This window comes from Rhagoletis pomonella, unplaced genomic scaffold (genome assembly GCF_013731165.1).
Source record: "Rhagoletis pomonella isolate Grant_MI unplaced genomic scaffold, Rhpom_1.0 Rhpom_scaffold_00002, whole genome shotgun sequence".
In the NCBI taxonomy this organism is placed as follows: domain Eukaryota; kingdom Metazoa; phylum Arthropoda; class Insecta; order Diptera; family Tephritidae; genus Rhagoletis; species Rhagoletis pomonella.
In genome coordinates this window covers 44,421,747-44,437,138 of record NW_023458556.1, presented here as the reverse complement: position 1 = coordinate 44,437,138, position 15,392 = coordinate 44,421,747, and positions in this window count along the sequence as shown.

Here is a 15,392-nt window from a genome sequence, read left to right as displayed (position 1 = left end):
TGACTGAATTCTAATTTGTATGTAATTTTAAAATTGTAGATAACCGCTACGGTTATGCTTACTGGGTCTCATCATTAAGTTAAGCCCGAAAATAACTGCTTGAACGTACATAATTTCAGTACCAGTAGTATGTATGAATATATTGTATGGCAGAAGCGTCGCTAAAGCCATTATTATGGTAAAAACTATAAAAAGTCTCTATTTGTAAACTAACTGCATTGTTGTTGTTAAAAACAAAAAATAAATAAAAATCTACAGAACTGCTGAAAATATCGCTGTAACAATGATAAGGTGAACAAAGTTGAGCAACTTTTTGTGGCTTTTTTTTTTTCTTTTGTGTCATCGCATATCTTTTTGGCTTTTTTCTAAAAACAAGCATAATACTCGTGCTTAGTTGGCCACAACCATCAATTCTTTAACGTAAAAGAAAAAAGTTTAAAACTAAACTGCTGCATCCGTGTAAATTCGCGAAATATGCTCGCAGCAGCGCACGTCACTTTAATACCATGATAAATGTTGCGGACCCGATCTTGGTTGGTTGGTTGGCTAGCTGACTGGCAGCATGTGTCGTATGTTTGGCTTGGTTCGCCATTTGCCACCACCACCACCACCGCATGTCACCCTAAATGGCCCAAGTGTTAAAGGCAGAAGATACTTCTTGGTCCAACTCAGATCTTACCCAGAGTTTCGATCGCAACATTACAAAATGTATTTATGTATTTTGTTTCTTTTTTTTGTTGCTGCTGTAGATATCACTTTGCCAAAGTTTTACTCTGCAGCATTGATGGCATCTTCCAGATTCTTCGGCGAGCAAAAGTGGTGCCAGCGTACGTTTCGTATGCCAGGTCAACCACAAACGTTAGCTGAGTAAATTTTCGGTATTTTCGACTGATATTGTTTGCCTTCTTATGAATTGCTGAGCAAAATAAATTTTTCTTGTGATTTTTAAATACATTTGTGACTGCCAGTTTGTGTGATTTGATGCACTCTTCGCCCCCGCTCTGCTATTAGGTCGCACGCTTTTCAGAAAAAAAGGAGCGCTGGGCTCGCGTGTTGTTGGCAAAAAAATGTTGTAACACAGCGTGCTGAAGTATTGTCGGCGGCAGCGGCATGTAACCTTCAAAGTCGTGCTTAGGTGCGGCAGCAAAGATGCTATAAGCCAAAAGCAATGACGTTGTAATGACAGCAACTGCAACAAAAATCACTTAAACAACAACAACAACAAGAAATGCCAGCATGTGTGCATATATATATATATAACATACTCGTACATATGTATGTATGTACATAAGTATGCACCTAGTACGTGCATATTAACGTTAGCAATCCGTCGTCGACTTCAGCTTCGCCATCAGCATGTCGGTGGCGACGCGGCGCATTTGCTTGCTACCTTCTCATTCATCACTCCTTTGTGTGCACAGTGCGGCAAGCGCCACAACAACACATGCTTCCCGTGAATTGCTGCAAGCTCAGCCACTGACTGACACACTCACCCAATTTAGTTCACCAATTTGATGTTTCGGCTGACAGGCAGGTAAAATGGGCAGGTACGAGTACCATCAGCAGCACCGGCAGCAGCACCGGCAGCAACAGCAACAGCAGATATCATCAGCGGCAGCAAATACGATAACGACACCCTTTTTCACATAAGTACATACATATGTATGTGTGTATGCATGTACATTAGACCGCACCAACTTACAAGTAAACAAAATAAGTTCGCACACCTCTGAGTTTAAAGCATTTCCGCAAGGCAATTTGGAAAAAATCGTCTTTTTACACCTAGCTTCTCATAAAAATACATTCGCCCTTCGGAGTCGGAGACAGAAAACATCGATACATCATACTTTTTTCAGGTACGGCCTAATGTTCATAACTTGCCACAGTTTTTGCTGGTCTTATTTGTTTTGGTTTTATTTAAAGTTGGCGTTTTTGCATTTCCTTTTTGTGGGACGTATGCAAATTGAACTGTACGCAGAATAGTACCGAGTTTTGAAAGTACATTTTAGGTTACGTAGTAAATTTTTTTAATTATTTTACCTGCATAAATGGCTTTAAATATGACTTAAAATAAAAAAATGCTCAAAATTAATATTTGGCCATGGGCGCATTCTGTAGTCCTTCAACTACCCAGAAACAACTTTTCCCCGAAGCAAAGATTTTGTATTTACTGAACACTTCGGAGCATTTGTTTTTACGGGTGACTCAACTGACCCCTGCCGTGGGAATGGGGGGAGGGGTGAACTATTCGATTGATCTTCATATCAGCTTTTGTTTTTTTGTGCAGGGTTTCGAATCTACTTGGTCATGTTGAACGAGTGGACGCAAACGCTCTAGCCCTGAAACTATTTAATGCGGTACCAGTTACTGCAACCCTGTGCCGTAAAAGAATGCGCGTAAAAATCGTCGCTCTGCATACGGTGGCAGCACTGACGAAGACATTTATCGACAAATAAGTAAAGCCCGAGAGATTTTAGTGTGTTGTACACGTTATAACGAAACAGCAATCTAAGTTCCAGCTTAAAGATTGAGAGAGCGGATACCCACGAATGTGTACGTAGCGTAGCGTAGAAGTACATACGTAGAAGCATATCAAGTTTGCTGTTGATAGAAAGAGAGAGAAGCAACGTTTACGTTGCGGTGAGTTTTTGTTAACACGTAGATCCCATAAGATAGATCGTGCCAGCTGACACGTTCTCCGTTTTTACGTCCGTGGGTAACTGCAACTTTTTGTAAACAGATGTCTAAGAATAATACTCCGAATTTGTTGGTCTAAAACAATCTCAAATGTGGAGTTTCTCAGAAATGGAAGTGCGCTGGTCAGACATTGCGCACAAAATACGGCAGTATTGCAAATAAGGCCTTGGAATGGAATCGCCTAATTAGCACAGACAGGCCTGCCGCCAGGCGCCGCGAAACGTTGGGGAAGAACCGTCGGGCGAGCAAACGGGTTAAGCTGGAAGGAGCTCAGAGCGATTGCTACAAACAGAACCAGATGGCGCTCAGGCGTAGTAGATGTCCTATATTCCAATTGGGGTTAAAGGAAACGAGAAGAAGAAGAGAACAAAAAATATCTGAGTTAGGCAGAGTTTCATATAAAGTAGCTACAGTATTTTCTGGATATAAGCACCCCGATTAATCGATTTCCCCTCCTACGAGTTAAAATTCAATTAATCGGGTGTTTTTTTTTTATATAAGACTTCCCCCTATAAGGTGTTTTAAATTTTGAGCATTTTGCACGGCTCTTATATCCAGAAAGTACTGTATACAAAACAAGTTTTAAATACAGATATTGGTAGACTGATGCCCGGTTCCACCGATCAATTTTAAAACTTATCAAGCCGTTAAAATTTAAAATGACAAATTTTCCGAATAAAATTGTGTCATTTTAAATTTTAACAGGCTGATAAATTTAAAATTGATTGGTGCAACGGGGAATGAGTGGAAGGGATTAAGCATCCGTTTAATGTTACAACGGCCCGCAAAAACTCTTATGCGCTAGATGCAATACCACGTATGTACTTATTTAGTATGTATAACTAGTCAAAGAATAATAAGCGAACCATAGTCCAAGATCTCTGAAATTTTCACAAAAACTTATTTTCTCAGAGTGCTGCTAAAATATAAGACGACTTACTGCAGTAGCAATATCACACACTTCACTTAATTTTATGCATATTTCAAAAGTATAAAAATTAATTACACATCTAAAAGAATCTAAGCGGCCTTGTGCTCATATAATCGATTGTGAATTAAAATATAATAATATGTAATAAGAAAATAAATAGTAAGCAGAACTTACTACAAATTGGAAGTTCTCATACTCATAGCGAATTTCAACAAAGGAGAGGAATTAACAAGCTGCATAAAACTGCCAAACTGGCAATGGAGGGCAAACCCAATGAGAATTGGCAAACAAATAATCCAACTTACCATATTCATGAACATTCTTGCATACTAAATATACATAAGAATGTATGTACATTAGACTGCATCACCAAAAAAAGTTGCGGTTTTTCCGGCGGGATTACAAAATTTATTATATTTTAAGACATTCACCAAAATATTTGGGAAAAATATTAAGATTTAAGTGAGCTGGACCGATTTGAAAATACCTCCAAAAATCGAGTATTTTATGAATAAAAATAGTTTCGTAAAGAACTTTTTGAAAAAAGTCCCCTCAAATGACAAAACAGATTAAGCTTAAAAAATCTGCATAAAAATATTTTAAAATCTTTTCAACGGAATCGTAAGAATGAGATTTTTGATGCTGTTTTTTTTACTTTTTTCAAAGATTGATTTACGAAAAACTTGAATAACTGGGCCAAAGCTATTCTGATTTAGACTTATGGGATCTCGGTAGAAAGGTATTTTCACCCTGTTTTTATTTCTGTCCAAAAAAAAATCATTCGTGTCGCAATTTTTTTTTTCAAATACCAACACATCTTAATTCAACTTTGAATGACGTTCGTTCATCCTACCTTTCTCTTCCATCCTATGAATGAGTTTATTAGCAAAGAAATAAAAATGAAAAAATACCTTTCCAATGACACCTCTTAAGTCTAAATCGGAAGAGTTTAGGTTCAGCTTTTCAAGTTTTTCCTATACCAATCTTTGAAAAAAGTTAAAAACCAGCATCAAAAATCTTAAATTTTTTCTTAATTTTTTTTTAAATATTTTTATGCAAATTTTTTGAGCTTAAACCGTTTTGTCATTTGAGGGGATTTTTTCAAAAAAAAAATTTAAGAAACTATTTTTATTCATAAAAAACTCCATTTTTGGAGGTATTTTGGAATTGGTCCAGCTCACTTAAATCTTAATATTTTTTCGAAATATTTTGGTGGACTTCTTAAAATATAATAGATTTTATAATTCCAATGGAAAAATAGTACCGATTTTTTTTTGTATGGGGAGTGATGCAGTCTAATGTACATATATGCATGTATATTAGGGTGGACCAAAAATGCATGTAAAGAAGTAAAGTCGGAATTTTTATGCTCTCACCTCCTAGCATTGTTCTATATCGAAAAAAGTATACCCATATTTTTTTATTTTTGAAATCAAAAAATATTTAGGGTCGCTCAAAGTTTTTCATGTATTTTGTATGGCGAAAAAAGAACTTTTCGTGGAAATGGTATGGAACTCTTGAAAATCAATATTTTGCGATCGGAAGACTCTGTTTCTTTTCAACATATTCCCAATAATAATACCTAATTATTTTTTAAAAATTTTTTCTTAGTAACTATATCTTATAGGTCCTCCAAAACCCCTAGATAATGCCAGAAAATGCAATGGGGAGATAAATAAAAAATCTTCATTATTAAAAAATTATTAAGTAAGTAGTTGGATATTGTTATTGGAAGTCTCTTGAAGAGAACCAGAGTTTTCCGATCGAAAAATATTGACTTTCAAGAACTCTATACCATTTCCACGAAAAGTTGTTTTTTTTCCCATATAAAAATACATGGAAAACTTTGAGCGCTTTGAGCGACCTCTAAATATTTTTTTTATTTCAAAAAAAAAAAAAAATAGGGGTATACTTTTTTTCGATATAGAACAAGCCTAGGGGGTGAGAGCATTACAATTCCGACTTTACTGTTTTTGGACCACCCTAATGCATATACATATCGTAGCTTGGCGCGCAATACTTCGCATCCGCCAAATGCAATACCACGTATGAAGTGGCATAGAAAAAAATTTATTTTGGTTACCATATCTCAATGCTTCCCTACTTCAAAAAATGAATAGTTCATAATTATATTAGAAGCTCATATTTAGTAAGTTGAGTTAGGAAACCATTCAAAAGTTTTGAAGAAAATAAAAAATTTAAGTAAATTTCTTAAATGAACTGTTTTTTAATCTTTATTGAACTTGAGGACGTTGTTATTGAAAATTTTTGTGGAAAACCAATCAAAATATAAAAACAAATTTTTCAAAATTTATCTTTAAGGAGCTAAGGAGCAAATGAATTTTTTAGCTCTTTTCTCCAGCTCCGCTCCAGCTAAAATCCTTTGTTCCTTGCTCCTTTGCTCTGCTCCGCACCGAAGCCTGGAAAATAACTCACAAAAGTCATCATCAATCAAAAATTATTAAAAATCAACGTGATTTTTTAACTGGTTGAGAATTGCACTTTGTCCGACTAAAATTATATGGGCTATGAAACTGAATACCCAAAAAGTTTCTAAAATTCAATTAAAATTTCAGATTAAAAATTGATGAAAATTTTTTGAATTATGCTAAGTTCTGTATAAAAATTGATAGTTTTTTGATTCATACGGTTTTGGTTAAGCACGAACCATATTTTTATAAAAAAAACATAACAAAAAAATTTTTACTTAAAAACCTTGCAAATATTATGTATGTATGTATATGTGCAATGTGTTGCGTTGTGCGATGTGATGCTTGCTGACTTGCCAAATTTGCCATTGTTGTTTAATTGCAGCAACATTGTAAAAACACGAGGCAATAGTACTGCAGAGGTATCAAATACGATAGGTATGCAGTATTCAAATTAACTTGAACCAAGTACAGTTTTTTAATTTTCTATGTTTACTTATCTTTAAAGGGAGCACTTTGAGTATAGAAAATTATGCATATTCATGAGGTTGGCAACATTTTTGCTTAGCAAAAAAAAACTGTAACAATTTGGGCGTAGCTGTGAAATATCCGCATCATGTGTATTCTTTACATCTGCTCACTTTAACGTGAACATACATATTTGTCAATACATACAAACCATTTTGGGTGAGCATAGATTAGAATAGTTAGTTACCGCGCCCGAGAACGATCTATTGTAAGAAATCTATATAAATCTACATGTCTTCTTCGATGCACATATTTGTAAGGAACTTCCCACGTTCTTTTGGCTGAATGACATTTAGGTTATGTGCTTCTAGGTAAGTTGATCTTAGGAAGCGAAGTCTGGTCCTAACGAGAGTTTCACAGGGGCACATAATGTGTTCTGCTGTTTCCTGTTCCTCGTGACACAACATACACTGGACAGAGCTAGCAACAAGTGCTTCATTAGACTGCAGTGGCCAGTAAGAAAGCCTGTAACAATTCTTACTTCGTGTCTATTCTTAGCTGAAGGAATGCTTCGGTTCTCTTTGGTGTTTGTCTGCTATCTTCCGTACCAGTCCAGTGATGTTGCGTTTTATTTTTCATCTATATGCAATAGTTCCGCCTAACGGAGTTCCATGGCAGACCAATAAAGGGAACTGGGCCCAAGAATCCCTATGTAGCCCCTTTTCTGTCACTTCATTGCCCACGACTCCACTATGTCCCGATACCCAAATGAGTTGATCCCGGTTCCTGCATGTGATAAGCAATAAAAAGCTTTAAAAAAGTCCCACAACCGTTTTAAGGTGATCTCGTGTGCTCTAAGATCGAGGAACGCCGTTCTGCTATTTTGTTTGTTACCCCAATTTCTACATACTACCTCAGACATCGTTAAATGATATGCTCTGCGGCCTGAAAGCTAGAGTTGTCTTGACCCTTGTTGGTGAAACAGCCTTCAGTTTTCTGAGCTTGGACTGCGTGGACTTTACTTCCGCCTTGTTCCACCAAATTGCCGCAGCATAAGTTAGAATTGGTTTTGAGATGGCATCATATATCCACCTAGCCAGTTTAGGTTGATGGCCCAATTTCGCCTCATAAGTTTCCGGGATATCCAGAGGGAGGCCCTGGCCTTTTGAATAGCTAGAAACTTTTGAATAGCTAGCTTTTGAAACAATTATGCTCCCCAATATCTATGACACGTAGACGACGGCTACCCCCCCGAAGAGGGAATGATGAACTAATTGCAACTGCCGTCTGTGTTTCTGTGTGAATATCCGATGCTAGAGAGGAGTACTAGATACCAAAATTATCTGGCTTATCAAAAGCCAAAGATTGCTGATTAGCAGGGAACGGATTTTTAGGACCTAAAAACCTATAAAAAAGGCAAAATAAAGTAACGAAATAGGCTGGAAAAGGCAAAGTACAATAGCGAAAAAGGCAGGAAAAGGCACTAGGTATTGCAAAAAAGGCAAAAAAAGGCAAAACAAAATCGCGAAAAAGGCAGGAAAAGGCAAAAAAAAGGTATTGCAAAAAAAGCAAAATAAGGCACTAAAAAAAGTCAGAAAATATGAAGAACAATCAAAAAATATATTTATTTTAGAAATGCTTATATTACAAGTAAAAAGAGAAAAACTATGAACTAGTTTCATTATATGAAAAATTTGTACTTTGAATCTTTGACTATTTTATCCTTTCGAGTTTCTAACTCATAAAACTTTAATCTGTATAGTTGTAGTAACATTGAACCACAAGATGCACTTTGAAGTTTTCTGGCAGCATTTTCATTCGATTTTCGCGAAGAAAAGCCTTGAATGTACTAAATGTTCGCTTGACGTAAGTTGATACAAGTGGAGCCCAATTTAAATATGGAACGTTTGAAACGTTCATATTATCAGAAATAAGGGCGCTTTCCTCGCCCTTTACAATTTTATCCACACCCCTTATTGTCTTCAAACCTATGTTAGCTGAGAAAACGGAATTTTTTCAACAACAATTTGGCAAGAGGTCCCTGTGCTTCTATAAGCCGCATGTGAATATTTTTTAATCTTAAAAAAAAATTGTAAATGCTATAATCACTTTTTTAAAGGTAGAAAAGGCAAAAAAAGGCAAATATCTTAAAAAAGGCAAAAAAAGGCAAATATCTTAAAAAAGGCAAAAAAAAGGCAACTTCAAATGTGTATATATGGAATCAGGGAAAGCTAGATCGTGGACATTCTTAATCGAATATACTCTATCTCCTTAGCAGAAAAAAAGGCAATTTCCATAAAATCCGTTCTCTGCTGATTAGATTACGAAATCAAATTCAGCACAAAGAACGCTGAAAATGACAATGAAAATAAGTAATATTTGAATTTTTGGTTAATATATCTTTGTAAAATAGAAATATTTACAAACGCAATAAATTAAACTACTTTTCCAATAAAATCTATTTGCTTGTGTCAAAAATGTTTGCAATAAATAATTAATTTCAAAATGATGACACCATTTGTGCCCGCAACCCCATGCAGTTTTGTTAGTTTTTCAATTATTACTTATTACTTTTAGCTGTAGCGTTTTGTCAAACAAGTCAACAAGTCAACTTAGAGGGTCCTCATATGCTTAAATGCACATATAAATATATGTATATGTATGTATGTATACATTCGTGAAAATATATTTACTAAATAAGTAGAAAACCACTCCTCACTGCACCGATATTTAAATTGGTGGCAATCGTGAGCATTTTAAATGTCAAGATGATGCCTTGCACATGAGATCATTTGTGGCAACACATCGTCGCGTCACCTCAACACACCATCTTCACATTGGCAAAGCGAGTGCGGTTAATGCGGCAAATATTGGTTAGTAATGAACGGCTGAAGCATCGATGAATACTCGTATTTACCTAACTACATACTTGTACTGAATGTTTGGGCTCATCATTAGCATTAGCGACGGCATTACTTCGTTACCGCTGTGGTGTCACTAGGGAGGGTAAGGATGCTGCCGGTGTTGTGGCAACAATTTACGGATTACAACGGCAGTTAGCTGTATAAAGTATGGCTTAAAAATGTTAGCTTCTGCGATTGTGGCACTTGATGGTCGTAACATTATTATATTACATTGTTGTTGTTGTTGCTGTTGTCGTAAGTTCTTTGACATTGCTGTTGTATAACAACAAAAAAGTGACTTGTGAAAATTCAATAATTCGTAATTCGTAAAACGAGTACTAACGATTAGTAATTACAATTACAGGTTAAGCATGCACATACTGGTTTACATGTACGTTAGTTTGTACATACATACATTTCAATGTGTTGTACATTAAGGTGGCCAACACTTCTGGATTTGTTGAAATGTGAGTCTAACTACTAAGTTCAGAGTGTTAAAGCTGAGCGGATTGGGCCTAAAGTCCTAAAGTAAAATTATAATACTGCATAGAAATAAGGTAACAGGTAATTTTTAACCGACTTTAAAAAAGGAGAAGGTTATCAATGCGTAGGAATATACATACATACATTTTTTATGTATGTTATTGCGTAACTTTGGACCACATTAATTGATTTCCATAATTCGTTTTTTTTTATCGGAAATGTCGTACCTCAAGAGTGGTCCCATACTAATTTGATTTAGATTCAATCATTATACATATCATGAAGAAAATAACGATACTCTTAAACTTGTATATAAGAATTGAATACGGTTGAGTTTCTCACCTACTTTACACTCAGGGATGTATGGCGAACTTTTTTTTTCTTTGTAAGATGGTACGGTCTAATGTACATACATAGTGAGTGAGTATATGATCACAAACAAAATAATCTAATGTTTTTAATTTAATTACTTAATTTTATATTGTCGTGTGAATATCTAAATTTAATTAGAGAAGTAGTTAACTGTTTTAATTAGGATATGCGTTGAGGAACACGAATTGCATATTATGTTGAAAATCGTTTTTACATTAATTAATTGATTCGTTTATATTGTATATTCAATATTCAATATACAAAATGAAAACCAAAATTTGCATTTCGCTTTTAGTTTAATTTGGAAGAAATTGCTTCACTAGTTAATGAAATATGTCGACATTATATAGCTTCAGTAGGGTGCGGTAACGTACTTACGAGTGCATACACATAAAAGCACCGGTAAAAAAAAATACCAAGGGAACCACTTAAATTATTTTTTTATGTTCGGGAGCAAAAAGTAGTCATTGGTCGCAAAATCAGAAATGTAAAGGTGATGACTAATCAATTCGATATTTTCACCGGTTCAATATGCGATTCTTTGAGCCGATAAATGAGAGCTTGCATTTTCATTGTTAAGAATGATTCGTCATTTGGGGTTTTTTCTTATGTATATTTTCGAATACTTTTGAAGAATCAATGGTTGGGTACCACTTAAAATTGACTGTTCCAAGGTTCTCAATGGGTAAATAAGGTTTCCAAACAACCAGTTTTTTTTTTTTTTTTTTTTAAATCATACGAACATTACCTTCAAATTATGAAACGTAATCCCGTTTGGAACACCTGTTTTGTGGAAAGTTGTAATAATATGCATCAAGCCAAAGCATTAGCCTCTTTTATTTCTAAACTATAATTGATGGAAATGCTTTATCATTATAGTTTGGCTTGATGCATTTCTGAACAAACTCAGTTTTAAAGCGTTGTGCGATCCGTTTTCATAAATGCCAGATTATTGAATAAAAAAAGATTTAGTTTGACAGGTTAGTTTTAACCCTTAAGTGCTGTTGTTGGTCTCCCATACCACAACAAAATCTTTAGATTAAAATAAAGATTTCGTTTACGCGCCAATAAATTTCATGCCACGAATAGCTTTTACCGAGTCAGCAATGAGTTAATTCCGGTAGCGAGCAAACGTGTGCGGCGAGAATTGCGGTAGTAATCGCATTTAAATTACTTGCGCGTGGTCTGTGAGACCAACTGTTGTTGTATTGACGTACTTATTTTCGATCGTTTTTTTAATATCTCCTACCAATCAAACTATATCTATCAGGGGAATTTGGAGGAATTTCCAGCAGTAATAATATTTCATAACCTGCAATGCAAAAAGACGTAACAACATCGTAACTGAAATGGAAAAAGTCGTGACTAAAATTTTTTATTTGTTTCATTAAATGATGTGGGACCTGTCGATGAAATCCATCATATCAATCAAAAACTGAATTTTGAATTTTTTATTAGTTACGATTTTGTGAATTTCAGCGACGATGTTTGTTACGTCTTTTTGCATTTCAGGTGAAGATTTTTAATAACTGCTGTAACTTAAATTTTTTTTTTTGAGTTTATACGATATGCATAGAAAAAGCCAAGAAATTTTCCTTACGAAAAACTGTAAAATTGAGAAATTTGTGTTTTAAAAGAGTATTTATGTATATATTTTATGAATAAATTTTTCTGGTATTTTGTTATTTTTTACTTAACATATGGTATGGAGATGATAATAAAATGTACATTAAATTTGGGTAAATAAGTTCGAAGGTTTTTTATTGTGGTAAAGGGTAATAGTTTCACTAAAAACAGTTTTTGGTGGAACGATCTACATACATATATATTTGTTACTTAACAATAAAATTTTCGTGGTCTCACACACCAATATCAGTAGTTATGCGACTTTTTTTAAGCACAGTAGTTAAGGGTTAAGGATGTCAAATTATAACCCTGCATATTCAAAATCACAAAATGGATATTCGTTATTCTCTTAAGTAATATGCGTAAGTTAAACATAAGATAATAATAAGATTACAGTCAGTAGACCTAAAATTTTCCTAAAATCCAACCTATGTCCATATTTACAATCTGGCGCTATTTGACATTTGTATGATAAAATGTAAAAACAAAAAATAAATATTTTAAGTTAAAATTTTAAAAAGGTTTGTTTATATTTACATGGTAATTTAATGACCCCTTATTCAGTAAGAAAATTAAAACTGATTTATTTTGGAACGAATTTCCGTCATCCCTTGTCAAGTTTGGTTTGCAGACAAACCGATTCCGGCGTTGTGCCATCTTCAGTGTCGTTCGAAAAACTCTGCGAATTGGGCAAGATTATTTGTATAAAGTTTTTTGTACTAATATTTTAAATATTTAAGGTTAATTTTCCAAGTTTTTAAACGTATAAATCTTTTCTGCTTTTTGTTTAATCTCCTGAACTATCTATCGTGACATTACATGACGTTTCGTTGAAAATTTCCATTGAAAAGTTTTGTTAATATTGTTTTGAACGAATTTTTAACGCGAAGAAAACATGCATTTTATGTCGAATATATGTACTTTTTATTTCGACATCAGCGCCGTCTAGCGGTTCCATTTTTGGCAAAGCTATGACTTAATGCGTTTCAACTAAACATGCCAAATTTGAAACAAATCAGAGCTTTTCAGAATACCTCGACCCTGACGCCACCTAGCTAGATGATTTTCGCAAAAATGTTTCTGCTTAAATAGCCAATATATATTTTAAAAAGAACAATTAATTATATATATGAGTTCAATTTTTTTTTCGCGGTACACTTTCCACTGGAAACATCCATACATAGTATGTATTAACATTTCTAAGTTTTTTTCATTCTTTCAGCACAAATATGAAACTCTAATGAATGGAAAAATGCCAATTGAATCACATTTACATAAACACTTGGCAGAGCACCTAAACTCCGAAATTGCTTTGGGTACCATCAATAATCTTGAGGTAGCCATGAATTGGATGCGTTCAACGTATTTTTATGTGCGGTCGATGCAAAATCCTACGTACTATGGTTTAGAGCAAAATATGGATAAGGATATAATTGAAAATAAGTTGGAAAGTGAGTTTGAATAGTAATTGTATACTGTTTTCTACTTCCTTAATGTACATATATTCATTTTTGAAATTACTATTCCATTTGCAGAAATGTGCTTAGTGCAGATACAAGAACTTGAGAGCGCTGGTCTTATATCCAGAAATCCACAAAATGAATTAGATGTGCAAACGACCAGTTATGGCAAACTAATGGCCAAATATTATTTATGCTTCGAAACAATGAAACTTTTTCGACAGGTGTACAAATCTACATACATATATTGGCCCCTATTATGAGTTGCATTCGATTTTCGACTGTGGTCGAAAGTGCTGAGCGAACGAATTTTCATTTGGTATTATGGCGCTCATTCGATGAAGAATAGCGCTATTGTGAATTTCGCTCGTTTAGGTTGTTCACAATAGTATATTTTTCACCGCTGAGAAGCTTTGTTTACAAATCGAGCAAACTAAATAGTGTGCTTATACATATTTATGTAAATTTGTTCTAATTAAAATGAAGTAAAAAAGAAAGCAAGTTTATAAAAACGTGGTAAAATGAGTACGACGAGTTCTGGTTCAACGATTCGCCAGAGGATGAGAGCTTAGTAAACTGGCCAGGAGTAGCAAATGTTTAAGAGAGTTTAAGTTTATTAGTCTTTCGAATATATTTTGATATAAAATATATTTAAGAAATTTGTCTACAGATTCATTAAAAAGTTCCGACCATCTAAAGAGGCGTTTGTGAGCCAAATCTATTTAAAATATTTTAAAACTATCAACAGCGCTACGATTTTGTTCTCAGAGATCGTGCCAACAGAGTATTGGGATTTTCTTTCACAAGTAAAACCAGTCTTTCGTGCTTGTGTTTAGTATTCACGATGTTAGAACTGCATGAAATTAATAAAAATTGTTTAAAATTAGTGTCTAGCCGCCAAAATGTAAGAAAACATACACAAAATCATAAATTTTTCACAGTTTTCTAACACTTCGCTACACCATCGAAAGCAAAATTCTGTTCGACAGAAAATTCGATACTCAACGAAAATTTCGACACGCTTGCATAGCTCATAATACGAATTTCACTTTCGATCTTCGATCTTCGATAGCCAGCGAAGTATGGGTGCCAATCGTAATGGGGTTGAAAAATCTTTATTTCTGAAATATATGTACTTAGTAGGGTTACGACGTATTTTTCAGTTGTTTTCAAATTACAATTTAATAAGTTAAATACTTTTTTAAAGGATGTATATCCATCGAAGTGGGTTTGAAAAGGCTTTCAGATAGGTTCTGTAATTCACTTCCGAGTGAATTTAAACCAAATTGAAACGAATTTTATAACCTGCCTGTTTATTTCTGAAATATGAGGAGTCAAAATAAAGTCCTTGGTGTGTAGATGTGCGATAAGATTTTATATTTTGAATTAGATTAAGCGAAACGACTGCATGGATTTAGAATAAATATGACACTCGCATCGCTTAGACCCTGACTAGCATTTGGAAAAGTTTGTAGGTTTTTGAAATTCTATTTTTGGTGTTTTAACGCCATGAGAGTTCACTAGTACAAATTATTTAAATATTTTGATATGTTTTAGAATACATGGATAGTATTTTTGTTGCAGATTCGTGGTGATGAAACATTCTTGAAAATTCTTGAGCTGATTGTACGTTGCAGAGAATTCAATGAATTCGCTATCAGAGTAAATGAGAAGCGAATTTTGAATGCATTAAATAATACACCTCTGCGATTTCCGCGTGCCGGTCGCATCAAAACGCGTGAGGATAAAATTTCATGGTAATTTTAATTAAGAAATTGCGAAGCTCCTAAGTAAATTAAAAAAATTCATTACTTTGTTTACGCTATGTATTCTTTTCTCGCGGAAGTTAAACGTTTGAAAAGTTGCAAAGTGCTGTAATGAAATGCCCATTATTATACATTTAATCTCTTAATGGTGATTAATTCATTGAATTTAATTTAATGTGTGATAATTTATATAGTTTTTTGCTTTTTTGCAGTTTGTTGCAAGCGGTATTTGGGAATACACCGATCGCCTCCCCCCC